The following is a 27,540-nucleotide window of genomic DNA, read 5'->3' as shown; positions in this document are numbered from 1 at the left end:
GATTCGGCCTGTCTTGGATCACTTTGTAGATCGATTTTCTGAGATCTATGCTCCAGGGAAATAAATAGCCGTGGATGATTCTTTGGTCTTGTTCAAGGGCCGCTTGTTTTTTAGGCAATACATTCCTAGTAAGAGGGCACGCTATGGAATTAAGATGCATATGCTGTGTGACAGTAGGACTGGATAGGTCTCTAATTTCAGGGTGTACACCGGTAAGGATTCCAGGATTAATTTCCCTGGTTGTCCGTCTACTTTTGGAGTGACTGAGAAAATTGTGTGGGAACTTGGTAGGACATGTGGAAAATCTCTACACTGGTGTGCAGTTGTTCAGGAATTGGCAAAAGTGAACACTGTTGCTTGTGGCACAATCCGCTCTAACCGTAAAGGTTTCCCAAAAGAGCTTGTTTGTCAAAAGCTTTTGCCAGAACAGTGCGGAGCATTGCGTAGCGAGGAACTTCTAGCTGTGAAGTTTTCAGACAGGAGAGATGTGTACATGCTGACTACCATCCATGATTAAAGCACTTCACCTGTGACTGTTTGGGGTCAGGTTTCTTAAGCGCCCAAACCTATGTGCATTTTAGACTATAATAGGCACATGGGTGGTGTTGATACAGTAGATCAGAGGTTGGAACCTTACACTGCTCTTCGTAGGGCTTACATTTGGTATAAGAAGTTGGCTATCCATATTTTCCACTTAGCAACCTTGAATGCTTTTGTTGAATTCAAGGATTGTTGTCCTGAGTCAAAGATGACTTTTGGTAAGTTTCAGGAGTCTGTAATAGGCAACCTTGTTGTAGTAAAACAGGCAAGTGTTCCTCGAGTTGAAGTGATGGAGGATGTCGTTAGATTGAAAGATAGCCACTTTCCTGATCACATTCCTCCCACACCCTCAAAAGGCTTTCCGAGTAGGAGATGCAGAGTCTGTTGGCGAAGAGGAACGCGGAAGGAGACTCATATGTACTGCCCAGAGTGTCCTTCTAACCCTGCACTGTGTGTGCCTGCTTGTTTTAGAATATACCACAAGCAGAATAATGTTTGGCAGCATCCAGTGGTAAAGTGAACTGCCTGGTCTGTATTGTTTTATATTTTTTTGTTCAGTTTCAAGGTTGGCATTTGGGCAATGTATTTAGTTTCAAATTTTGTGTTAGTAGATTTGTATCTATTTACAATTTGTTTGCGTTTTCTTTTATGTATTGAAAAAAAAAAGCCTAAATGTGATGGCAGTGTGTGTAGGCTGGTGCTTGGCTGGCAGTGTGCCTGGACTGGTGCTTGGCTGGCGGTGTACGTGGACTGGCGCTCGGCTGGCCGTGCGTGTGGACTGGCGCTTGGCTGGTTGTGAGCGTGGACTGGCGCTTGGCTGGTTGAGCGTGGACTGGCGCTTGGCTGGTGGTCATTACACACACTGCTAGCCAAACGCCAGTCCACCCAGTCCGGCAGCTGGAGTGGTTGCAGTATCAGCAATGTGGGCATCTGAAAGTGATGGGCCCTTTGAATGGCGCCATCTCTTGGTGTGAGTGTTGTGATATGATGGGCCCCAGGCTGGCGGTGTGAATGGTTTTGTATGTGTCACATGTATGAAAGGTGTATGAATGGACTGTAACGTGGTTGGGGCCTTGTCGTGGCTTTACAGATCACGAGCTGTGAGTCAATGGTTCAGTTTCTCGTCCTTTCAATTATTAACAGTGCATTTCATTTTTTGTGAAATCTCTTGCTAATACAATTGTATATACTGAACCATCACTCACCCTTGTGCCAAATCCAACCGGTATGTATGTGTTTGAGGAATAGATGGTTGTGCAGTAATATTGGTCTTTTTTGTCTCTCTCCCAAGGTGTACATTTTGCTAAGAAAAACCTACCAACTGTACATATTGTCATAAACTAAACACCCATGGGAGTACATGGTGATGTCTCTCTTGCGGATCCCAACAGGTTGTCTTACCCACAATGTCCTGCAAACCTCAAAATTTGGCTGTCACATTTTCCTTGCATTATTGTGACAAAATGTTCACACTTGAGACAGAAACAACAAATTTCCTACCACCCAGCATTTCTCCAAGTATCCCAATATAAATGGTACCTTACTTGTGTGGGTGGGCCAAATACCCGCAGCAGGGAAGGGCCCAAAACGTATTGTGGAGACATCAACATTAAACTGGTTTTGCAAGGGAGTCACGTGAGTTTTTGTCCCCGGGCTCGGCGGCCAGCTTGGTAAACCTACCAAACCCTAACATTTCTGAAACCTAGACACCCTGGGGAGTCCAATGAGGTATGGCTTGCATGGATCCCCAACATTTCCCTACCAAGAATCCACTGTAAACCTCAAATTTTACTGAAAGAAATCTATTTTTTTCCAAATTTCCATGTGGGAAAGTTGTAGGATCACGGGCTGTCACAAATATCCTCCCACCCAGCCTTCCCCCAGGTCTCCCGATACAAATGGTACCTCACTCGCGAAGTACTCGCAACAGGCAAGAGCCCAAAACATATCGAGGAGACTTCAAAATGACCCATTACAAAACAAACTGGTTTTCCAAGGGGGTCACCTGGGTTTTTGGCCCCGGGCTCAGCGGCCATCTCGGGAAACCTACCAAACCCTCACATTTCTGAAAACTAGACACCTGGGGCAGTACAACGAGGTATGACTTGCGTGGGTCCCCCAAAGTTTTCCTACCCAGAATCTCCTGAAAACTCAAATTTAGCTGGGAAAAAAAAAAATGTTCTCTAATTTCTGTGTGGGAAAGTTCTGAAATCTGCATGGATCCATAAATGTCATACCACCCAGCGTTCCCCCAGGTCTCCCGATAAAAATGGTACCTCACTCGCGTGGGTGGGTCAAGAACCCGTGACAGGCAAGGGCCCAAAACATATTGAGGAGACTTCAAAATGACCCATCACAAAACAACCTGGTTTTGCAAGGGGGTGGTCACCCGGGTTTTTGACCATGGGCTCGGCGGCCATCTTGGGAAACTACCAAACCCACACATTTCTGAAAACTAGACACCCGGGGGAAACAGTGAGATATGGCTTGCGTGGATCCCCCAACATTTTTCTACCCAGAATCTAATTTCTGGGTCCCCTCCAGGGGAATCCACAATCCCTGGGTACCTTTAGAATCCCTGTGATGTTGGAAGAAAGGACGCAAATTTGGCCTGGATACCTTATGTGGTCAAAAAGATACAAGGGCCTAAGCACGAACTACCCCAAATAGCCAAAAAAAGGCTTTGCTCGGGGGGGCCTAGCAGAGAAGGGTTCCACTGGAAAGGAACAGGTGTTCTGTTCATTCAAAAAGTAAATGAACAATTTAAATGCCTTTAAATCTTCTTTTTTACCTTGACACATTTGCTGTCAGTTCAAGGATAGAGGTCAAATGTCAGTTTGTTCTTTTACTAATTGCAGCTCACCTTATCCAGGAAAAAGGTGTTTACTTTTCTTCTCTCTTATTAGTTAGAGGTTTTTGTCAAGTGATCTGTCTAACAATCATTGAGAAAAGAAAGGCTGTAAGATGTGCGTTTTTTTCTAACACACAACAATTAATTAATAGTACAAATATTTCAAAATAGATCAGGAATTACAAAAGCACTTTTTTGTAATTCAGAAGTGTGACAGAAACAAAGATTTAAATAGAAGCAAATCAAATCAGAACACTTTACTTGGTGATGTGCAAATGACATTTGCAGAAACTAGTTTTCTAAACACTGGTTTATCAGTAAAACTGCATATCTGTGGAACTTTTGTTGCCATTTCAATGAAAAATCTGATGACTGGAAAGGAGTGTGCTACCACTTCAGCCTTTAGGTATGTATTTATTCAAAATGATAGTTTTTAAATATGATTTGTGAAACATTCCTGCCCCCGTCCTGATGACAATGCGGTTAATGAACCAAGAGGCAAGTCAGCTGTCATGTGTATCCTATATATGGCTAGATATGAGTTATATACGTAGCAAAAGTTTAGTCTATTAAATCAAACAACAGAGCTTTTTGTAAAGAAGGCATGCTGAACTCGAGCATTTGAAGATGCACTCACATGTGATAAAGTAGAAAACAGCGGCTCAATGAATTAAAGTTTTTGCCCAGGATCACATAATTTGAAACCAGTTCATGGGTCAAGAGCATTATAAGTAAATTATTTAAGTCACTAGACCTGCAGGGCGAGTAACATTTTTATGATTTTTCGATGCCTGACCATGCAACAGAGATAAATACTCCACTGGGCAGAGCCAAAGCTAATTATATATATTTTAAAGAAATAGTAACAATATGTCCACTGACATGTGTACTGTCAAGCCAGAACTAAACATATGTAAGGGTTCAAAATAGAACTGCCCCAGTTTGTTCAAAAGATAATTATCTAGAATCAAAGGAATTTTATTCTGTAATATAAAATTATGGGACACGCCTGTCATCGTCCTTCTCAGTAGATTTTATTGTTATGTCTGGAAACAGAAGAAAGGTTTTTCTGTGAAATGTCAAACAAAGAATACCTGTGTAGACTATAATAGGCCTTGGCCACAGATTTAGGAATCCTTTGCACACTGGCCAATATTTTCCATGTGGCCATTTCTTTCCTAACAAATATAACAACAGGGGGAAGGAGAGAAAAGAGTGGATTTGTTCTCCCTTTTCAGATTTAAATAAACTAATATATCACTATTCTGTAAATAACTAGTATTTTCCAAAAGACGTGAGTAAGGTGGGGATCTGTGCACCCCGTCCTGAAGAAGAAGCCTAGCTTTGAAACATGTTGACGCACAAACGAGGTAATGTACATTAAAATACACAATACCTCACAATCACCCTTTTAACAGTACCACCACGGGGGTCCATTACATTTTTTTGTAAACCTCACGTGCCGGGTACTTTTTAACATCACTTTATCACTTCAGATTCCACCACTCACTTATACACACAGAACCTCACATGCACCACGCTTAGCAAAAATAAAAAGTGCTCCCGCGAAGTCGCAGGTTAGCAGCACACCGCATCCCGTAGAGGGGTGCGAAGACCCCAATGATGAATGTAAATGTAAATGTAAATGTGTTTCGATTTATATAGCGCTCTTTAACCCAGGGGCCTCAAGGCGCTTGCTTAGGGAACCCGTCCTGGTATTCCCCTGTGAGATACCCCGGCCGGGTATCCACAAGGTGAAAGCCAGGCATCCCGCCGCGAGGGGCCGTAGTGGAGATTAAGCAAGCTATTGCCCAGAGTCGCAGAGTGTGACCCTGTGAGTCGAGTAGGCACCAGAGCGAGAATTGTCGACTCCGTAGAATTTTTGAGCCCGAGACCCGCCGAGGTGGGGAATCGAACCCTGGTCCACGGCCGATCTCAGCTTCTGGGTCTGCCGCCTCTAACCACTGAGCCACGCTTCTCCACTGACACCAAGGGTCCTTTTGGTGTGTGAGGGGTATTTTAAAAAACACTGTGTGCTCCCCACCATTGTAGGGACCACCCGTACAGAATCTTGATGTGGATTCTCCTTGTTTATTATTTTCTTTCCTAAACCATGAAGTGTGACAACAGACAACGAAATAAGTATTTATGTTTGAGATGGCTATCATTAAGCCCAAGATATAATAGTAGTTCCCAGTACTCCCACAATGAAGAGTTCTGCAGTTCGTCAAATAAAAAGGCCCGATGTACTGTGGGGATTAAACCAGCATAGGTGGATCACAAACAACTGAAGTATAAGATTAGATTGTGTATTATCAGATTTAATAGTGCATCTGTGAGAACAATCCTATTGTCATTTAGAATATCAATTTAATCACATCAGAATGTAAGACTCATAAGTTAAAGCCATTTGGATATCACAACTGAACGAGTACCAGAAATCAAAGATCTCCCACTATGACAAGAAATATCTTGGTTAGGGACACACACAAAAAAGCAGTTCAGATTCCTTTTTAGGCCTTGCGCCTAGCGTTGCACTGCATAGCAGTGCTCGTGCAGCGGGAGGCATTTTGGAGGTGAAAAACCGGGTTTGGGTAGCTGACTTAGGAATCGCACACGCTCATGCGTTTCCTTTTCAGGTCCCCCATTGGCCTCTGCGTGAGTCTTATTGTAAAAGACTGAACGCAATTGGCTAGAGGCGCGTACATAGCTCCTCCCAAGGCCTATTGGTGTCTATTACGCGCACCAAGCGCGTAATAGACACCAATAGGACGTGGGAGGAGCTATGTGCGTGCCCAGACACAGGCGTGACGCGCTCGCCACTTCCCTTTCTTTACTTTTGGTATAATCGCGGCACCCACGCTTTACTTTTAATGTTATAAGTAAAGCGCGGGTGCCGCGATTATACCAAAGGTAAAGACATAGAAAAAACATCTATTTCTTTACCTTTGGTATAATCGCGGCACCCGCGCTTTACTTATAACATTAAAAGTAAAGCGCAGGTGCCGCGATTATACCAAAAGGTACAGTAATAGATTTTTTTCTATGTCTTTACTTGTGGTATAATTGCGGCACCTGCGCTGCAATCGGTCTTGCATTACTAAATGTTTGAGTCATTAGCATTGCCTTATTATTTGCAACGCTAGCAGCTCAAACTTTTAGTAATTCGAGGCCTATTGCATTGCAAATGCTTGTTATAGCATGTCATCTCTCAGTGTAAACTACAAAATACTTAAAGCAAGCACATCATTTTAGTACAATCAAAAGGGTACTGCCTAAAGTCAGGCCGAAACAGCTTTCTAGTAGGCAGTGGCGGATGGTGACATTTGAAAGTGGCAGGGCGTATAATTTTGTAATGAGTGCTCTGTGGCAAGCGAGCGTAGCGATCGAGCTGGACTGCCATAAGGAGGGTCCGGGAAAATTTTGAAAACCAAGTGGGAAAATGGTACATTTTCAAGCAAATTTGAGAAAGCAAGAAGGTTAATAAAGCAAGTGTACACTGTCCTTGCAGAAAGCGGGCCAACAATGAGTGAGCCTGTAGTGTGTTCTCGTACCTTCACCTGTCAAAGTCTACTCATGTTGCGCCAAGGAAGATGGTGTTTATTGAGACACAGTGTTCACCAAGCCACTTATTTTAGTAAGCCTGTTCTGCGACTGCAAGAATTGCATGGTCCACACTATTGCCCATTTTTAGAAGGCACCATGATATCACAAGGAGAGCAGTTTCTGAGCGGACACCAATAAGATGCTCCAGGTGGGGTTGACATCCTAGTAGCCACCTTGGAACCCTCATGAAATAGTGTTCGTCAAGCCACTCATTCTGCAAGCACTTGCAGAGACTCCTTAGGGCACTATGCCATCCCACCGTAGGGCACCACACAGCTAGGCACGCACTCAGGAACACTACTGACAGCCATTTCTACCATAACACCTTCAAGGGTCCCATCGCGTGGCACAATGGAGTAAAGGCTCCAACTTGTGACAGTGCAATGACAACTTTAGGAGACTGGCCTTACGGTCCAACAGAGCATGGTGTTCATCCCAGATACCGACCAAGCTCTGTAACTGTCCCAAAACCTGGCCTAAGAGGATGCCACAGAGTGCAAAGTCACTCGAGAAACCTATTCTAGGAGGCCACTCTGGAGAACCACGGAGGAAGCAGTTCAAACTGGAGCATCGCAAAATGAAGTGCACACCCTACAGAACCACCTATTCTAAAAGAGAAGGTAGAGGTAGGATCAATCATGCCCTTATTCTTAAAAAAAACGCTCAGATAAAATGGAAGGTAGTGTACAACCCAATAAATCTTCTTCAAGGTTCCATTAACAAGGTGTTCACCCATCAAAACACCGGGCACCACAGATTGCCTCAACACTGATTCTAGGAGGGCGTTCAATTTTGGAAACCCAGGAGTGAAGGGATCACCTGGTGACTGAATGGAGCAAGCATCTCCACCTTGGGCACTGCAGACTATTTTCAAACAAGTTTTCTATGAGGACCAACCTGAGGCACCATGAGGTGGAGAAAACAAAGTGAGGGATTCTCCCCTGGAGGTCATGGGATAAGGGCACCTCACACTGACTCTGCATAGCATATTGTTACTAAAATTAACTGCTGCAGTAGGCCATACTGAGAGGTCACAGGATCTTCTATTTACTGGACACACATCCAGGTGAGGGAAGTTTATCAAATGCAATGTTATGGCGGTATCTCTTGGAGCCAAAGAAGACCACTGTTTTTCACAAGCCAACACCGGAATGACTCACTGTCAGATCCAATCTTAGAGGTCAAATGCCTGATTTGCATATCTGACTCATTCTGAAAGAGTAGCAGGACTGCTCCTGCCATACAGGCCCTTAGTGTAATGGGAAGGATTATTGCTAAGAGCGACAAACAGTGAACCCCAGTCTGGAGGATGATCCGGGAGGAAGAAGGAGACTAGAGCGGAGGAAAGTGTAAATGTTTAGAAGTTTCCTTTCAAATCCCATTTTCACCTGTGCAAAATAAAAGGCTTTTTAAGTGACATTGAAAAGAAGATGCCCTTCAGAAGCACTACACCACGAGGCCCACCTTACAATGATAACACAGAGAGCAAAAATAAGTAAAATCATATTTACAATCCATACATTGTTCTTTGGTTATAAATATATAACATAGAAAAATAATGAGAACAGAAAGAACTGAGCAATGAGAGGCCATTGTGTAGGAATCCATGCTTCTACAGACTTTCCTGCTCCTCAGAGTACATACAGCGATTTAAGAGAATTCATTTGGTGTAAGAGCAATGAAGGAAGAAACTGCTTCAACAACATTTAAGAGGCAAAAACAATTCTGCAGATCACATTAGATGCAACTTTGGAGTCTACAAAATCACACAGCCCTGGAGCTGGCTCAGCAACTGTATAGGGGCAAGAACAGATCTTCTGTCCACCCAACTGAACTATTGATCCATTCCTTAAAATGGTTCCAATGTACAAAGGAATATGCAGCTTGAGCAGCACACTTCTGAAGGAGAACAGTGAAAAGGTTCTTAAGAAACGGAGAAATGCGCAGCAGCCTAGCAGTAGTCCTGCAAGTGCACAGAAGCACCTGTATTGAAATGGCTCCAAGGTACTATGGAGCACAACTCTGAAAATGGTTCCAAGTTGTACAAATCCTAGAATGGCGAAGGTACACAGGAGAATGTAGGCCTGTCAGGAGCTCTAAGAGGCCCTCGGGGTTGAATGGATGCACTGAGGTGCACAACTCCGGCAGCACCCCATGAGTGTGGGAAAAGCCATCCAGAAGCACAGCTATGGAAACGACTGCAGGATACACGCAAGTGCATAGCTGTAGAAGCGTGGTGCATTTGGAGTTATGGCCAATGCTCTGTTTCCAATGGAACAGACTCCATAATTTGGCCACATGTTGGATGCCAGATGTCAGGCTACTAACTACACAGAAAGAAAAACTAAGTATGTGATCAATACATCTCTCTAAACATACTAGACCTTGCTTTGTCAGGTCAGCCACGTATCTACCTTGGTGCTAAAATTTCTGTAAGTATAGGTGATATTATTAGCCTAAATTTAAATTCATTTCATTTCATTAATCTTTATTTCGGCAATTGCCATAAAAGATGAGCATAAAATTACAACAAAAATCAGACATCAATGTTACATCAATAGCGGGATAGCATATGGATAAAACTAAAGAATGCCCCAATACATAGCAGCCTATACTATAAAAACAATCAAATAAATCAGTACTAATTAATTATTTGGACAATCTATACGTAAGCAAACGGGAACAATTTTACATATGGGTTAGATGTTACTTAAAATGACCTAATACAAAAAGATTGTACACTCATTAGTACAGGATCTAAATCAGGGATGAGGTACCCTAGGAATTAAAAGCAGTCTCTTATGCCATGCTGCTTCGAGAAATTTGGCCATTGCAAAAACAGTTACTTTTGAAAGGTCAGTCTTGAGAATTCTAAAGGCCTCAGAGCATTTGACAAACCCTAGATTTTTACATAGTGGGATTATCCAGAACCTTCTAGCCGCACAGTAGGCAAGACAAAAGAAGACTAAATGCAATTCATCTTCAAGCCTACAATTGCAGCCAGGACAATTTTCCAGGGAGTCCTGCTTCCATTTACTGGTGAATGCTCTGAGCGGAAGATTCCCATACCGCCATTGGAGATAATTTCCTGGCCAGGTTCGGAAAAATGTCATCAAAGACTGACTCAAACTTATAGGAATCTTTCACCCCGAAAAAGGTGTTAACCAGGGAATCTGGGCGTGTACCCTGTGTGTGGGATGCAAGATTGCATGCATGAAAGGTTGTAACCAGGTGTTTACGGGACAAACCCTGACAGGCCGCTTCAGGATCACTCCACAGGGTAGAAGACCTAGCCGGGCAAACTCCGTTTTTAGATATTTAAACCACGGAATGTTCTCCATAGTAGGAAAAGCAAGAATTTCCTGCAATTCCTGCCTATAGTTGGCTAACTCAGGAGTAGACCATAATCTTCTCCAAAAGGTTAGGGGCTTTACACCCACAACTTCGTCCAAGGGTTTTAGACCCAGATCCAACCTGAGTGGCAGAAGGGGGTGCAAGCCGGTAACTTTAGGAGTTGTCTAAGAAACTTGTTCTCAACTATGACCAGCTCTTTTTTGCAGGCATGTCCCCAGAGTTCACTGCCATAGAGAATCGCGCCTCTGGCCTGGAGTCTATAGATCTCCAACAGGAGGGCTAGCGGTCCAACAGATGATTTATTAGAATTAACTAGCCTAATTATTCCCCCTGCTATTTGGGCCAATCTGAGCTGGGACTTAACTTGATGAACGCCCCATTCTAATTTATCATTCAAGGTCACACCCAGATACTCAAACGTAAGGACTCTTTCTAACCTATTCAGGCCTATGGTGGGGTTGGGGCGTGTTTTTTTGGGGGGATTAAAAATAATGTACTTGGTCTTCAGGGCATTTATTTTGAGACCATGCTCTCCACAGAATGCCTCATAGCCCTCGAGAATACGCTGAATCCCTATTGGGGATTTCGACAGCAGGAGGGTGTCGTCCGCAAACATAACTGGGGGCACCCTCCTGCTGCCGAGCCTTGGTGCATCTGTGTTGGGGACATTATTTAGGTAGTCGATTACCCCGTTGACAAAGAGGCAAAACAGGGTCGGTGCAAGAACACATCCCTGCCTTACCCCTCTGCCAACTGGAAATCTTTGTGAGAGGCTGCCCGACCTCCCGCACCTAACCTGTGCATAATTGTGTGTATGTAGGCGAACAATGATGTCTAAAAGAGCAGGGGGGGTGCCAAGTTTGGCGAGTACCGACCATAGTTTACTCCGCGGAACCAAATCAAAGGCTGCGCGGAGATCAACGAAGACAGTATACAACGTACCCGCCTCCACCCGCACCGTCTTCCAAAACTGAAGGACCAAACAAAAAATTTGGTCCATAGTTGACACCTTGCTCCTAAACCCTGCCTGGAAAGTGCTTAAAACTGAATGGTCCATCATCCATTCCTGCAGGCGGTCAAGTATCAGCCTCGCGAAGGTTTTTTGTGAAACGTCAATGAGGCTGATTGGCCTATAGTTGGCTGGGAGCAGAGGAGAGACTTCTTGAAGATAGGTACAAGCTCCGCTCCCAGCCAAGTATCAGGGACCGTCATTCCCCAAAAAATTGCGTTAAAAACGGGGCCCAGACCCTAGGTTGGTGCTTAAATAAGTCTCCAGGGATTTTGTCTAACCCGGGGGCCTTACCCGAGGACAATTTAGATATTACATTAAGAACCTCCCCCAATGAAAATTGCAGTGTCTCAATGCCCTCCACAGTTTCAGATTGCGCGGTTGACCCGCCAGAAAGTAGAAGGTGTTCAGACGTCAGCTCGTCTTGGAGCTTGGGCGGGCCAGGGCTAACCTATTCATAGAGGCTGCGGAAGTGGTCCTCCCAAACCGAAGCCACTATATTGGCCTCCACAGCCTGAGTCGGCTCGGCAGACCCTGTTCTCACTATCTGCCAAAATTTACGAGCATCTCTAGTCTGAAGAGAGGCCAGCATATTTTCCCAATTAGAGTAATCCCATTCCACCTTTGCTTGGTGGATTGCTTACTTTAGTTCCACCCTCCTGATCTTAATTATCTCTGTGTCCCTTGGATGCTTCAATACAGCGAGGTCGGCCTTTGCCTTCCTACAAGCTGAATTGAACCAGGAGGGTCTTTGCCCCCTGCGAGACCCTTTCCGCGCGATTGGATTTGAAAGTTCCACAAGGGTATCCACCAATTCCGTATGGAGGGTGCCCAACTTGGGGAAAAAAAATTCTGGCGAGGATTGACTAATAAGGGCCCGACGCGTTCAAATAAGGGGAGAATCCGTGCATAGAGCTCGGAAATGTGGGCAGGATTATCCAGAAGCTTAGCCCACCTCACTCTGCGCCTATCATTTGTTAAAATTAGTTTATAATCTAGAGATGCCTCTGCCGGCTGGTCGCCCAAGTGACCACTGGGCGCAACCAGCGAATGGATCAGCGCGTTGTGGTCGCTGTCAGTTCTTTGGACTACCACAAAGTCGGAGACCTTGTTCCAGTCCGATGTCTGAACAAGGATATAGTCCAAATGAGACTCCTGCCCTGATTTGTTAAAGGTGGGTTTTGAAGGGATGTCACTCTTAAGTCGGCCATTACAAGCCCTCAGCGAATTGCTGAGAGTGAGTGCCATAATTTGTGTTGCTAAAGAAGACCATGGCTTAGGTGGGGGGGGCCAACCAATTGCGGAATTCCCCACGGGTCATCCTCCTCCATAAGTGCTCCCTCCATAGTCAGGGTTAGCGGCTCATACTGACAGTTCAAATCTCCCCCCAGCAAGATCCTAGCACCCAGGGGTATTCTGGGCAGAAATAGAGAAAGCTCATCCCAAGTGGGTGAGGGCTTTGTTATGCCCGTCGGTCTGGAGTATACGTTTATCAGCGCGAGTTGAGTATGGTTCGGCCATTCCAACAGCACGCACTGAACATCCAGTGAATTAGTTTGGAGGGCCCTAGCCTTGCATCCCATAAATTTAAATTTAAATTAATCTCTTTTTTTCAGCGTTCAATTAGTAAATTATGACGCACTCCAGTGTGCCGTGACCACACAGACATGTAAATGTTCGTAATGACAATAAGCACTCAGCAATCTGGAAATCAAGTCTTCAGACACTAAAATCTGCCCACATTGGCATCATACAAGTAGGCCATTACACAAGTAGTTCTAAAGTGTTTTAAATAATTTTAAAAGGTGCAGCAAGAATCTAATGTGTTATATTTTTCAGACTTGCCCTTCGAGTTTTCAATTTTCTACAGTGACTTGAAACAAGGTGCCCAGTACTACTTTCAAGCTCCCTGGTTTAGAAAATAAAGAGGGAACTAGCGTTCTGCCATCTTTTCAATTTCAAAAATCTTTATTCGGTTATTCATACAAACAAACATAGAAGCACAATTCAGTAAAAAAAAAAAACACAGTTAAAATTGGATCAATCTAAAAACCACATCCGGAATTATCAATCACAATTGATCATGTATAGTTCAATGTTAAAAACAACAATTCTAGGCAATTAACCCTCCATGCTATTTCTAAATCTTAGGGCTAGCTTTAAAAAGCCAGTTACAAATAAAGTGCAATCGTGAGTTAGCAGCTGTAAATAACAGAGTGCAGGTCTAACCTGGGTAAAATTCAGTTTTCTAAAAAGAGGCTTTAGATAAAACCTCTGAGGTATATCATAAAAAGGACAGACAAATAAAAAGTGCACCAAGTCCTGCGGAGACACATTGTCGCAGCCGCAGGACGGTAGCACTTGACCTCAGTTGCTATCCTTTGGAACAGCAAGCAATAGGTGGAAGAGGTCCAGACGGAACCTGGTTAACAAAAAACGATCAAAGCCAGACATCGGCCAGGACAAATAAGTTTCCATACTTGGTGTAGATTTCAGAACAACATATTTCCGGACACTACTTTTATTCAATTCCACCTCCTCACGATGCAGATACCGACCTAGGGAAAAGGTTTTCCTCACATACTCGACATCAGCTCTGCTGATAGAGTCTGGACTTGCAAAGATCTCCGGCCGCCCCAGTTCTTAGAAGCAATCTTTCAAATATTTTATCCAAGGGATTTTAAGCATACAATCCCAGGATAGTGCTTCTCTCAGAAGTTGATGATTAAGTGGCAGATCTTTGTTTAACCAGCATTTTAACCAACAGGTTAATGGTCGTAGTGCTATGGTATCACTTAAAAAGGGGATGCCTAATTCTTCATGCACTATAAAGCTGGCCTTCCCCTTGGGACCCACAGTAGCTGTTTCAGAAAGTTATTTTCTGCCACCACAAGGTCGTTGACTGCCGTATGCCCCCATAACTCACTTCCATAGCAGTCTATCGCCACACTCTTAGCCTGATAAATTTTTAACAATGCAGCAATTGGTCGTTTGCCCATTTTCCTAGCAAAGTTAAAAATGGCCGTATTTGCCTCTGGACTGCAGGGCCCCATTTCAACTGGTTATCAAACAGGACACCCAGGTATGAAAAGGTTTTTGTGGTAGGAATCTTCTCCCCATTAACATGAAATATGAACGTCTTCTTATAACCTTTGCCTACATTCATTACAAAGGATTTTGTGTTAATGGCGAGATCTCTGGATGTCATATAACTATTAAAAGTGTCAAGTAGCGATTGAAGCCCTTTTGCGGCCCTTGCCAACAAAACGGCGTCATCCACATAAAGTAAAACAGGTAACCCTTTATGCCCAACATAGGGGTAATCTGCACCAGTGTTTAAAAGGTTGTCCTCCAGAATATTGATATATAAATTAAAAAAGAAACGGGGCCAAAATACAGCCCTGTCCGACTCCCCGATGCACTCCAAAATCCCTTGTTACCTTTAACTCCTGGTAGTAACGTACATTGGCCCTCGTGTCCTGGTGTAAGTCCGCCAGCAAATTTACAAGATTTTTTTCCACGCCCATGTTACCCATGGCCTCCCAAAGCTTAGCCCGATTGACACAGTCGAAGGCTGATGAGAGGTCCATAAAGGCCATGTGAATTGTACCCTGACGTGCTAAGGTGTATTTTCCCAGGACCATATACAAGTTGAGACACTGTGCGATGGTGGAGTGACCTGGCCTGAAGCCGTATTGAATCGGGGAGATTATGTTATGCTCTTTCGCCCAGGCTGTTAATCTATTCAGAATTACTCCCCCCGCTACTTTAACCACGGAATCAATAAAAGATATTGATCTATAACAGGAAGTACTGTTAAGGTCCCCTTTCTTAAACACTGGGACTATCGTAGAGACCCCCCATGACCTAGGGCATCCATGTATAACGGCTGCGTTGAGCACAGCGGTGAGAACAGGTGCCCACAAAGATACACGTGATTTAAAAAGGTCCGGGGGCAAACCATCAGGCCCTGGAGCTTTATTACTTAATAAGCCCTTAATTCCCTTTTCAACCTCACAAATGGAAAAGCACAGAGGGTTATCTTCTAAAACACCTTTTTTAATTCTGGTTGTGGCATTTTACTATTAAAAATGGAACTAAAATGAGAGACCCACTCTTCTTCTGATATATTAGTGCCCATAGAGGAATCGCCTGGTGATTCAAATAGCGGTTTGTTTATAATTTCCCAAAACTTCGCACTGTTTTCAAGAATTTTGGGGTCTAACAGGTTTTCCCAAATAGAGGCCTTCACTTCTGTTTTAAGTTTAACTATTGCATTTTTACAATGAAGGCATGATGCCCTAATTCATGACGGGTCTCTAGGTCTGGCTTTTAGGGCCGCCTTTAAATCACGACTCTGCCATCATATTCAAACTATGGGCCAAGGTATAAAGTTAATGCGCTTGCTAATCACACCGCAGTGCACCATCATTTTAGGTGGGGAATATAGAGAGGCAAAGCACCCACAATAGCCATAATCTGAGTTCCTATTACTTGCGGGGGCAGCAGTGAGAATGCACTAGCAAGTGCGCGCATACACAGTGCAAAATAATCAGAGGCAAAAAAAATATGCCCACTTTTTCTTGCCTGCTTTTTGCTTCACTGAACTGTCTTCCATTACCTTGACTGTGCTGTCTCTTTCAGTCTCTGTTGTCTATCGACTTCATGATGAACAGTCTGATGAGGGAGGCTGTTAATGACCACAAGCACTTGAGGGTGCCCAGCACCATCTCTGCTTCGTCTTCAGCTGATGGTATCCAGACACGACACAGGCCTGCAAATAGCAGCGCCGGAAGTACACCTTGTGTCTGTGCAGTGAGCCTTCAAAAGTTCTGAAGACAAACTGCGCAGAATCAATTTTTCAGTTTCCCGCTCTGCCTGCAGCCTCTACCTTTCCCAACTCGTCACAGGGATGGACCCACCACCTGTGACGAGTTGGGAAAGGGTGGGATGACCATCCTCTCCACTCCCTGACTGACGTGAAGCCCCTGGTGCTACCGGGCTTCAGCCAGAAGCGCCCGAGGCAAACTTTACTCTCCCGTCATTAGGGGGTGGAGACTGGTCCTCGAGGCTAGGTCTTTGCCGAGCTGATGACCTCATAGGCCTCAGGGCAGTGAACTCGTCAGCCCAGCAAATACTATTGGCTCAGGGCAAGTCCAGAGGGAATGCAATGCATCTGACACTGTGTGTCACGTGACTCATCACAGCACAAGTCCCTTCCCCAAGCAAGAGGTGAGTATTTTTTTTTTTACTAGACAACTACTTTGCGGACTCTGGGGACGGGGGTGTTAAAGCTTGGCCCATAGGAATCAATGGGAAGGGTTTTCCTTAATTGCGATTCGCAAATTGTGAATCGCAATTAAGGAAAAATACCAAATCGCAAAAAAAAAATGCAAACTTTTCATGCATTGCAGTTTGCGATTTCTAAATTGCGATTCCTTAATTTTCGCAATTTAGGAATCGCAAACGGGTGCAATGATGCATGTGGCCGATAGAGTCACATGCCTTCTACATGCTTGAGTATTTAAAAGTGGGAGTGATCCCATCTGGTCTTAGAGTCCGCAACGGACCAGCATTATTTATTGAAAACCGAAAGTTCCTGGAGCGGTGGTCACTGATTTCAAACCGCTGCTCCAGGGACTGAACGATGCTAATTATTTAGACCGCGAAAGATCTGATGGCAACTCTAAACCAAGAAATTCTGACCTTAGACGAAAAACATCTATCTTCAAATGCAGTGGAAGTTGCAAAAAACAAATTAGAGAAAATTCAATCTGAGATGAAGGATTTCGATACATATTAAACGAATAAAAAAACTGAAAAACTAAAAAATTATGTACAATGGTTTACCAGAGAAAAAATGTACCCATACTTGAATACTAATTATTACCAAGGTGGGAATCAGGGAAATTACATCCCAAATTACAAAAACAGTTATAGAAGGAATTTTACCAACTTCTATGATACTGGTTCCTCAAAATCAGACACTGATAATTATCAAGACCCAGGGGAGGGACTTTATAACTCTTGACCCTTTAGAGGCAGACAAAACCATCAAAATGCCCATAATAGGGTTTTTTTATCGAGAGGCCCCTACTGAGGGAAATCTGTACATTGGCAACAAGACAGAGGGGGAGTGCAAATGATGAGCCACAACCTCAACAACAATATGTCAAGACGCGGAATCAGCAATATTTTTGGTAGACTGATCTGAGTAAGAATACCGAAAGTCGCAAAGACATATCGCCTATCTATGATTTGTCATCCACAAATCTGAGTGATGAGGAATCTACATTGTTGAGTCGGGGCTATCTTTTGTTCCGTGCACTTCGCTCAACAAATTCAAGCTTCATGAAGACCTTTTTTTCCTTCTTTAGGAAGGTCTGACTAAGAAAATGTTTTGAAGGTAGAGAAATGGAGCTAGAAAATGACAATCTATCGAGATGTAAACCTCCATCAGTTTTTACGCCAACATTAGATATGGTAGGATCCGAAGTCCAAATTTTTGAGCGAAAGGTAATACAAGATATCAAACGCCTACTGACAGGAACGCCCAAACCTTGCTTTAATTTATCAAAACAAGAAAATATGGCTTTGAAAAAATTGACACCAATACAAACTTTGTGATCAAACCCTGTGACAAGGGCGGTGGCATCACAATTTTCGATAAAGTTGAGTACGACAGAAAAATGGTGGAAATGTTGGCGGTCAAGGAACATTATAGACCAGCTCATCGGAGGAAACTTCAACGATTAAATTTATCCATAAAGGAAATGACCCAGGAAGCATTGCGAAATGACTACATCTGCGATGACGAATATGCCTTCCTTAACAAAACATGTCCGGTAGTATACCGGCAATGTATGGTCTCCCTAAGACGCATAAAAGTGAGTGCCAACCACCTATGCGACCAATAATTTTAACTATAGGCCCAAGCACTGAGCCACTTTCGAAATATGTGGACACATTTCTGTGCCCTTTGACACAGAAATATGAATCCTTCATTCGTGACACGGGGGACATGATTGCCAAGATTGAGGGTACTGCATTTAATTCAGCTATGGATATTTTAGTAACGCTTGACATTGATGCTTTGTATACTAACATACCTCAACGTCAAGCGTTACATGCAGTGGCATCCCTATTACAGAGACACCCTAACAATAGACCAGACAGGTTCATAATTCAATGTTTGAAGATTTTCCTCCTTAACAACTTTTTTAATTCGATGGATCTTCGTTCAAACAAATAAAGGGTACCAGCATGGGGGCTTCTTGCGCCCCCAGTGTAGCGAACACATACATGGGGCAGTGGAAATTAAAAACATCTATAACGAAGCTGCCCCATTTTTTGAGAATGTTTTTTGTGGCGGAGATTTATTGATGATATTTTTTTTGTTTGGCGAGGTGACATGACACAGTTGGAAGACTATATCATGTGGCTTAATGCGAGTGATATAAATCTGAAATTTACTTCAAATTATAGTACCAAGAAAGTTGACTTTCTTGATATTGTAATTGACGGAAATAGTGGGACTTTACAAGTGAGTCTATTTAGAAAACCAACAGCGAAAAATGCTTTATTGCAATTCGGGAGCTTTCATCCCCATTGCCAGAAAGATTCTATTCCCTTTGGGGAATTTCTTAGGATCCGCCGGAACTGTACGAAGCTATCTGATTATCAGACACATGGTGAAGCATTGAGGGAAAGAATAATAAAACGAGGATACCCACACCGCTTGATACGTCAGGCATTCAAGAGAGCTAAATTTTATGACAGGGATGCCCTATTGAGTGGTACCAAACGAGAACCTTGTGGCAAAATAACCTGTGTTATTAACCATTCGTCTCTGAACTACAATATCAAAAATGTTATCAATCAGAACTGGAGAACTCTAGATGTAGAAGATGGTGAGACACAGTTTCCAAAACCATTGATAGCATATAGACGGAATAGAAACCTTAAAGACCGGCTGGTCCATACAAGGAAGAAACAGAAGTCTCGAGAAGTTCAGACATCTATCACCGGTCTCCCTATGATACAGGGTAACCAAAGATGAAGGTCGTGTCATGCGTGTAATTCTGCAATGATAACTGATTCCATCTACTACAACAATGTAAATGTGAATCTGAAATCCCTGACTAATTGCAGAAGTAGTAATATCATTTATTATATCCTATGTCTGTGTGGTCTTGCCACATAGGACGAGAATTTCGGACAAGGCTGAGTGCACATAAATCCGCCGTAAGGACGAAAAAAACATCAGCCCCATTAGCCCCATTAGTACAACACTGTTTGGATTCTAATCATAGTGAATTGGATCTAAAATGGTGTATATTGGAGAAGGTACAACCTAAATGGGTCAATTAATGGAAATCACACGAAAGAAACGTGAGAGTTTCTGGATTTTTCATTTGGATAGTGTCTGCAAAGGCCTAAATGAGAACATATCATGGTATGTCACTAAGACCCCCTAACATACCAATGTGCATCAATGCAATAATAAACTGTATACATTGACTCCTCTATAACTTGCACTTATTTTTGATGTCCGCTATTAAGGACACTAGCTCGGAGTCTGGATATCACTTAGAATTCAAGGCCATATTTCCAAATATCGGGATGAACAATATTGCTTTTTATTGACAATAGCAACCATCTGTTTTTCCCTAAAAAGTACTACGAGCCCTTCTGTCGTTTTATACTCTCACAATTCGGTGCTAAATCATCTTTAGGACACTCTAAAATAGCACATACTTTGTAGTGGGGAGGGTGGTTCTATCTTTGTATCTAGACCCACGGTGTGAATTTGGGCTCTGTTTTTTCGACATACTTCTATGTTGGCTTATCTGGGCAACATACCGCTTAAATCGTGACTAAATGGTGCCAATATTAACGATCGGCCATTTATTAAAATATCCGAAATTTACTGGCACGTGATATAATGCTATAAGATATGTGATATTCCAGTCTTATTTGTACGAAGTTTACAAGACGGAAGTGTTGCCTATTTCCATCACGGGCAACCCCTGGAGCGAGAAATTCTGGCCTGTGGAGCTGGGTGTGCCACCGGAACCGGCGACTGCAGTCAAAAGTCTGGGCCTGTACGTGGATGATAAACTCTCCATGAAAAAACAAGTCACCACGGTAGCGGGCACTTGTATAGGCCTGATGCGACAACTGAGGAAGATCTCTGCACTACTCTCATTTTCCACCTTGAGACATGTGGTCTCAGCCACAATCCTGGCTAGGCTGGACTACGGAAACTCCCTGTATATTGGTCTACCCCAGCGGCTGCTGGATAAGCTACAGGGGGTTATGAATGACGCAGCCCGGCTGATTTACAAGAAACCTAGGACTACCCACTCTTCCCCCCTGATGCAGGAGCTACATTGGCTCCCGATTCGGCAGAAGGTTGTATTCAAAGGATTGTGTATCGTACATAAGGCGCTGTATGGTAATGCTCCAAGATACTTGAAATCCCGCCTATCCCCATATACACCGAGCAGGACTTTGCGCTCGTCGGACACTACCCTCTTGTCCCACTCCCGTTTTAAACTGGCCACGGTGGGGGGGACGTGCTTTCTCCAACACACTCCCAGCTTTGTGGAACAAACTGGCCCCAGAACTAAGGAAGGAATGCAATTTGTTATCCTTCAGAAAAAAGTTAAAAACTGTACTGTTCAAGCAAGCATGGAGCAGCCTCTAGGCGTTGTGTTAAGATCAAGTAAATACCGAACCCCACTACGTAATCTGGACAAACAGCGCTTAGAGACCCCGGTGGTTATAACGCGCTATACAAATTAAATAAATAAATAAATAAATAAATAAATAAGTAAATTGACCAGTTAAACAAAATAGAAGTACAATGATTGCATCAAGTGGATACACAAACATAAGTGCTCCGGATCTGTCGTTTTAACCTACTACAAGATGGCGCCCGTTTTCACTATGTAGGAATAGATCGACATCAAGTTGCGATCGACAAACCGAGCCTTAATTGCACGTGACCCTATCTCTCGCGCCATTAACGATATTTAAACTGGCTCGCAGGTGTGGTTTCTTTTCACGGTGCCTTCTCAAATGGATTAGAATCGGAGACACAACAAGAAATGGACGGTAAGCACTGTTTGTTGAGGCTGTTGAAAGTAGGGGAGGCCCGTACAACTTAGTCAGCAGTGCGTTCTCTTTGCTGGCATAGTAAAGCGAGTGAGGCGTTGGGTTCAGTAATTGAGGGTAGCGTAGGGTCATGTAACTAGGGTAACGGGTTTAGTTAAATTTGGTGAAGGTCTGCTTTTTTTTTATAAAGGGGACAAGGACATTTGCTGTTACTAATATGGGGCACTATAGACTAGTACCATCTTAAACTACGTTAGTGCATTTATGTATGTTCTGGGTGAATAAATGAGCGCCACCACGAACAAAGCCGTGCACACTTAACGGAACGATTAGAGCGTGTTGTGTGGCATTAGACGGCAGTGCACCTTAGGGGACAACAAGTGCCTTGCAGTCAGGAACAAACGTCCGAGGTTGAGAGAGGGAAGCCATTGGGATGAGAACGAAACTGATACTGGGTGACTGTTGGCCTCAAATCAGCTCGTTCCAAATATAAGAGCTTAGAGACAAGATGTAGGTTATGACCTTAATTACACCTGACAGGGTAGCGGGTAAAATATCTGTTGTTTTACATACTGTTTCAGGCTTACCGAAAAGCACCTTCGATTGAACACAAAACTCAAGAAAGGATAAAAAAAATTGTTGAATCGCAAATTAATAGAAGAATTAACATAAGGTCAAGCCTCCTGATGCCAGCAAGGTCAGTCCGGTTTACAATCTTGTGTTGGCCTTTATTTGTGGAAAAACATAAGAATAATTGTGAGGCTCATATATGTGCCTTTATTATTTTTAGATAACTCCGTCAAAGACTTTGCTTGGGATTGTCCTAATAAGAAAAAGGAACTATATAATAACAAAGTTCTAATACTCATGTTTTTAATAGGTAAGGACATCTCTTGCAAACTTGGCCTTTAAGTAGTAACATCATAAGTGATATCTGAGGGTGAATTACTGTTTGCTATTGCCATAGGACTGACAACTGAACCAAGCGACCCTTCAGCTTTTGATAGCGCATTTGTGCATCACCACAGTTACTAGAGGGTAAGAACGCTTTAGATAAATAGTTGTTGAAACAAGGGACATTATGGTGAAGAGTGACTGCTTTTTCTTTTTCCCTCTTTTTCTTTCTTTCCTTTTCTTCTTCCTTACTGAACTGAGTTATTAGTTGACCTAAAGATGATTTTTGTTGTTTTTTTGCTATGTTGTTAGCAACAATGAACACTCATTTATGTGTAAAGAGAGACTCTAGTACTAGATTTTTAGACTTGTATCTCCCAGATTTATGCGATATGTCAGTGCACGTGTACTCCAATGCAACCAAAAGTATTATGTATAGTCATATATTGCAACATGAAATTAATTGTCCTTCTAATATTAAATGGCATAGGTATATTATGTTGTATTTGTAATTCCAAATACCCTGTGTCTACACAATAAGGAAGCAAGCTTTTTCTGTCGAGGTCCTGAGGAAGGTGGTGCAAGCCCACCGAAACTCGTGTCGACCTGGCGTGGAAATTCACATAACAATCTGTGTTACCTTAGCCACAGAAGAAAGATTGTTCTGGATGAGAAGTGATGTGTGTGTTGACGTATGTATGAGTAGTATGCAAGTTTGTTCAGGGGTGTGGGATGTAGGGTAGCTTTTTTGATCTGTATATAAAATTTGAGAAATATACACATGATGATTTGTATTTCACTATTTATATGAATTGACCATAAGGATATAATGAATTCAAAAGGAAAATATATACCAAAGAAAAGTGGAATAGTTTTTGATACAAAAAAATTAATAAATTACTGTAAACAGAATTAAAGAAAGTGTTTTTGTCATGCTTTGAAGGACTCTTGTAAAATATGAGAACCATGTCATAGGATGAAAAGTATTTAGGCCACGAGGGAACCTTGTTTTGCTGCCTGCCCATTGCTAACCACTGGTTAGATTTCCTGTCACTCTCAGCTGCCTGATTCATGTTTTAGCATGTCAGTCTTATGTCTGTGCCGCCAACGGAGCATTGCCTCTTTATCATCTTTTTAACTGAGTGGCGTCTCTGCTTCCACTACTTGCTAGTCGAGCACTGCCTGTATGCGGTCTTCTCTTCATCGTGTACTTCTCCCCCTGCACTAGTGTTGCTCTGTCACAGTGCTTCCCAACTCCCTGCCGCGCTTGCCAGTGTGCTTCCCCATTCTGTCCCTCCATGTTGCTCTGCCCATTTGAGTCATCCTACTCTTTCCACGGAGTTCCTTCCCATACCCCAAGTAGCTTTCATGTCCTTCCCACCCGAAGCGGTGTTGTTGACGCCTATTGCCAGTGGGGGAGGGGCAATAGGCATGATTTTTTTCCCCCTTTTGTTTTATTTGGAATGGCAGACTATCTTTTCTCTAAACTGCAGATAGTGCAAAATGCCGCGGCAAAGGCTGTATGCAATAAGAAGAGATATGATTCGGCCAAAAGTTGCATGCGAGAACTACATTGGCTCCCAATGCGACAAAGAGCCAACTTAAAATTACTGTGTATCACACACAAGGTACTTTACAATACAGGCCCTACCATTCTACACAATAAAGTCAAATTCCATAGACCATCGAGGAACCTTCGATCCAGAACTTCAGGAAGAGCAAACACTACCCACGTGAAGACTGTCAGGATGGGAGAGCGGGCTTTCTCTCATCTAGCTGCAACCAAGTGGAATGAACTACCTCCCAATCTCAGACTGACAGAATGTCTCTTATCATTTAGGAAACAATTAAAGACACTACTCTTCCCTAAACCAGAATAATCAGTAATCAATGCGGTTACCGTACCCCTCAGCACCAAACCTCAGCGCCGTGATATCCTACCTAGGATGATTGTTAGCGCTTTATAAATAAATTAAATACAAATACAAAATACAAATTTGCCAATCAAACTCAGTTTAGAAACTAGAAAGAAAAAAACATCTGCGTCATTTAGTAGACGCTTGTATGCGTGGTGCGGGCAGTCGCGTCAACGACTTTTATTAAAATTTTAACCTGGCTGTTGAGCATGGGGCATGGCTAGAAACCATTGCCAAAGCCACCAGGGCACAAAATAGTAATATATAGGCTACCTATTGGCTTTGCCAATGCTTGTTACGCCTACATATTTACAGTGGTGTCTGCTGGCACCTCATGGCGCTAGAATTACGCATCACGATTACCCTATGCATCAAGGAGCGATTCAAATTGTCGTTACACACACACAGACATCTGAAGTAATCGTACACCAAATTAAGGGGCAGATTTATGTTAACTGGCGCATCCCGAGGGATGCGCCAGTTAACGTGCGCCACAGTGCGCCACAGCTACGCCACCCATGGTGCAAAAATGGCACAGATGCGTGACGCATCTGTGCCGGAAATGTGGCGCATTGCTGGAGTTGCGTCGCAAGCGCGACGCAGCTCCAGCAAGGCTCGGGGGTGCCCCATTCTACTTATGCTGCATCAAGACCTACGCCTGCTTCAAGCAGGCGCAGGGTTTTGACGCAGCATTGCCCTGAAAGTGACTGGGTGAAATCTCATAGATTTCACTCAGCCACTTTCAGGAAGCGTTCCTGCGCAGGAACGCCCCTCCCTGCGCAGGAACGCCTCCTTCTGGCGCAGTGCTTTACAACGTGACGCATCTCCTAGATGCGTCACGTTGTAAATAGGGCGCATTGATTGCGCCGCAGTTGCGTCATATAAAGTGACGCAATTGCGGCGCAACGTCCTCATAAATCTGCCCCTAACTTTCTTATCAGAAAAAAAATGAACTTCCCACAAAGTAGTTAACTTTGCACGTATTTTTCTTTAAGATGTGTGCATTATAGTTTACATGCAGTTACAGCTAAGTGAAAAGCCAACACAACAGTTACAGAATATGTTGTTCTTTTTAGCCACGTCTAAGCCCGAACTCGTATTGAATGCCACCGGCCCCATTGAGTTCCCAATACAGATTTTCGGATACTTGCAAGAGTGCCACATACTAAAGTGATAAGATGAAGCATGCCAAAACTTAAGAGTAACAGAAAATGCAAGCAATCCCACACTGGTTCCAACACAGAAATCTTACCTCCCAGTCTATAGATGGAGGGCCTAAACACCGAATTTACCTCTAATGTTGAGTTCGACTCTAGGGAAAACTTCTTCGAAAACTGAAGGTCGGAAACGCCAAAATAAAGGCTGGGTGATGCTGACTGGTAGACGAAATGAGTGTACTAGAATGGGAGGAACGGCTACCACGCCCCAGCAAGGTGACAAAACAGAAACACTGGCCCCGGAAAAGATGGACTACGTGCCCCGGAAAAGACGGCTACGTTCCCCGGAAACGACCCGCGGTCCGAGAGTAACTTCCACTGAGTCCTCAGGTGACCGGCTACAGTTTGCCAACGTTCCATGTTACGTGCAATGAGCGTCGAGCTCTATTAAAGAGCTAGAATGCTAACCTGTCTTGAAAATGTGCAAGCGATGAGTGCCATGTTGATGGGCATCAATTTTTAAAAAAGTAGATAATATACTAGGGGCCAGATGCATCAAGCATTTTTTGCCTTCGCAAATGGCCGATGCGAATCGGCCTTTTGCGAACGCATAAAAATGTTTTTCTTATGCAACAAACCCTATTTTGCGATTCGGTAACCTGTTACCGAATCGCAAATTGGGTTTGCGATTCGATATTAGGAAGGGGAGTGTTTAGGGCGTTCCTTCCTAATACCGAATCGAATCGGTATGCATTAATGTTTTGCGACCGAAAGGTGGTCACAAAACATTCGCATTTTACCAATTTGCTTTGTGAATGTCTGTAAATACATTTTCTAAGAGCAGGCAGTGGTCCCACGGATCACTGCCTGGTCTTAGAAAATGAAAGGAAAAGTTTATATTTTCTCTTTTGTAAAGCATCCTGTTTTCCTTTTAGGAAAACGGCCTGCTTTACAAAAAAAGATTGCTTTATGTAAAAGCAATCACATGGTGGTTTGCTGACCCCAGGAGGCCACAATCGCCATGATTTCTGCGATTCCTATGGGGTCGTTAATTGCGACCTACCTCAATATTCATGAGCTAGGTAATTTGCGATCCACTAAGAATCGCAGAAAGTGTTAAACACACTTTTCTGCATTCCATTTTGTGATTTCTAATTGCAAATCGCAATAATCTGCAATTAGGAACTCGCAAAATGGATTGTTGATGCATCTGGCCCTATCTGTTTTATTAACCTCTTGACTTCTAGGACTTAACACCCACACCAATTGCTAAGCTTTTTTTGGATGTTAGCGGTACTCCTAGGGCACAAATCCTGAAAAACGAAGTGGGGGACTAACCATGTTAGTCAGTATGTAATCACAGGGCATGATGTCACAATGCGTGACATTGCATGTGATATACCAGGAAGTTACCTTACTGGATGTGACATCGCCAGAAGTGACATCAGATATTAAGAACTCATACGAACTCATACATGTTTATCAGGTATCATGAGTTCATTGAAGCACATAATGAGATTTAACAAATGAGATTTGGCGTCAGGGTTGTGCCAAAAAAAGTAGTGCAATCCTGACGCAAAATCTGGGCCTCATCTAATATATAAAGATATATTTTTTAAACCCTGTCACAAAGAAATTGGCAACAAGGTGAAGCATGTCAGTAGATCTATTCGGCTTAATTGGTTGCAAAGTCTGCATTTTAAAATATTTTACGGGTGAAGGCATTTGCTGGAAAGGTGCCCAGCAAATCTCAGCAAATCTCAGGGAATAGTAACAAGCATTTGCAATGCAATAGGTCTCGCATTAGGAAAGTTCGAGTTATTTGTCCTGTACATGACATGACAAATTTGTTATGTATGTGTTATTTTTGAAAATTGTGAAATTAATAGCTTTGTCATTTACAATGGTAATACTTTTTTTTTTTGAAAATGTGACACCTATAGCATTTTTAATGCAACATGTTTTGTATTTACGTGACTTAGAAGTATTGATTTTACAGATAACAATGTTTTTTATAAAAAAAAAATAATTAATACTTAAATAAAAGTTATTGGGCCCGATGTAGGTGCCCTAATACCGGTCGGAAACAGCCGA

The 27,540-nt window shown here is 43.1% G+C and overlaps 1 protein-coding gene across 5 annotated transcripts in view; it reads right to left on the bottom strand.

Moving 5' to 3' along the window:
• SPATA20 (spermatogenesis associated 20) overlaps positions 1–25,770 on the bottom strand; it is a 2,039,700-nt gene extending 2,013,930 nt beyond the window's left edge. The window contains exon 1 of one of the 5 annotated variants that reach the window (XM_086930841.1): positions 25,582–25,770. The gene's annotated coding sequence lies outside the window, so the exon portion shown is untranslated. Of the gene's footprint in view, positions 1–25,541 lie in introns of all 5 variants that reach the window. The other 4 variants (XM_086930844.1, XM_086930843.1, XM_086930842.1 and 1 more) reach the window with 4 other exon arrangements.
• Between the last annotated feature and the right edge of the window lie 1,770 nt (positions 25,771–27,540).

This window comes from Lissotriton vulgaris, chromosome 7, assembly GCF_964263255.1.
Source record: "Lissotriton vulgaris chromosome 7, aLisVul1.2, whole genome shotgun sequence".
NCBI lineage: Eukaryota > Metazoa > Chordata > Amphibia > Caudata > Salamandridae > Lissotriton > Lissotriton vulgaris.
Note: the sequence above shows the minus strand (reverse complement) of the source record. Positions and strands in the feature narration are given on the sequence as shown.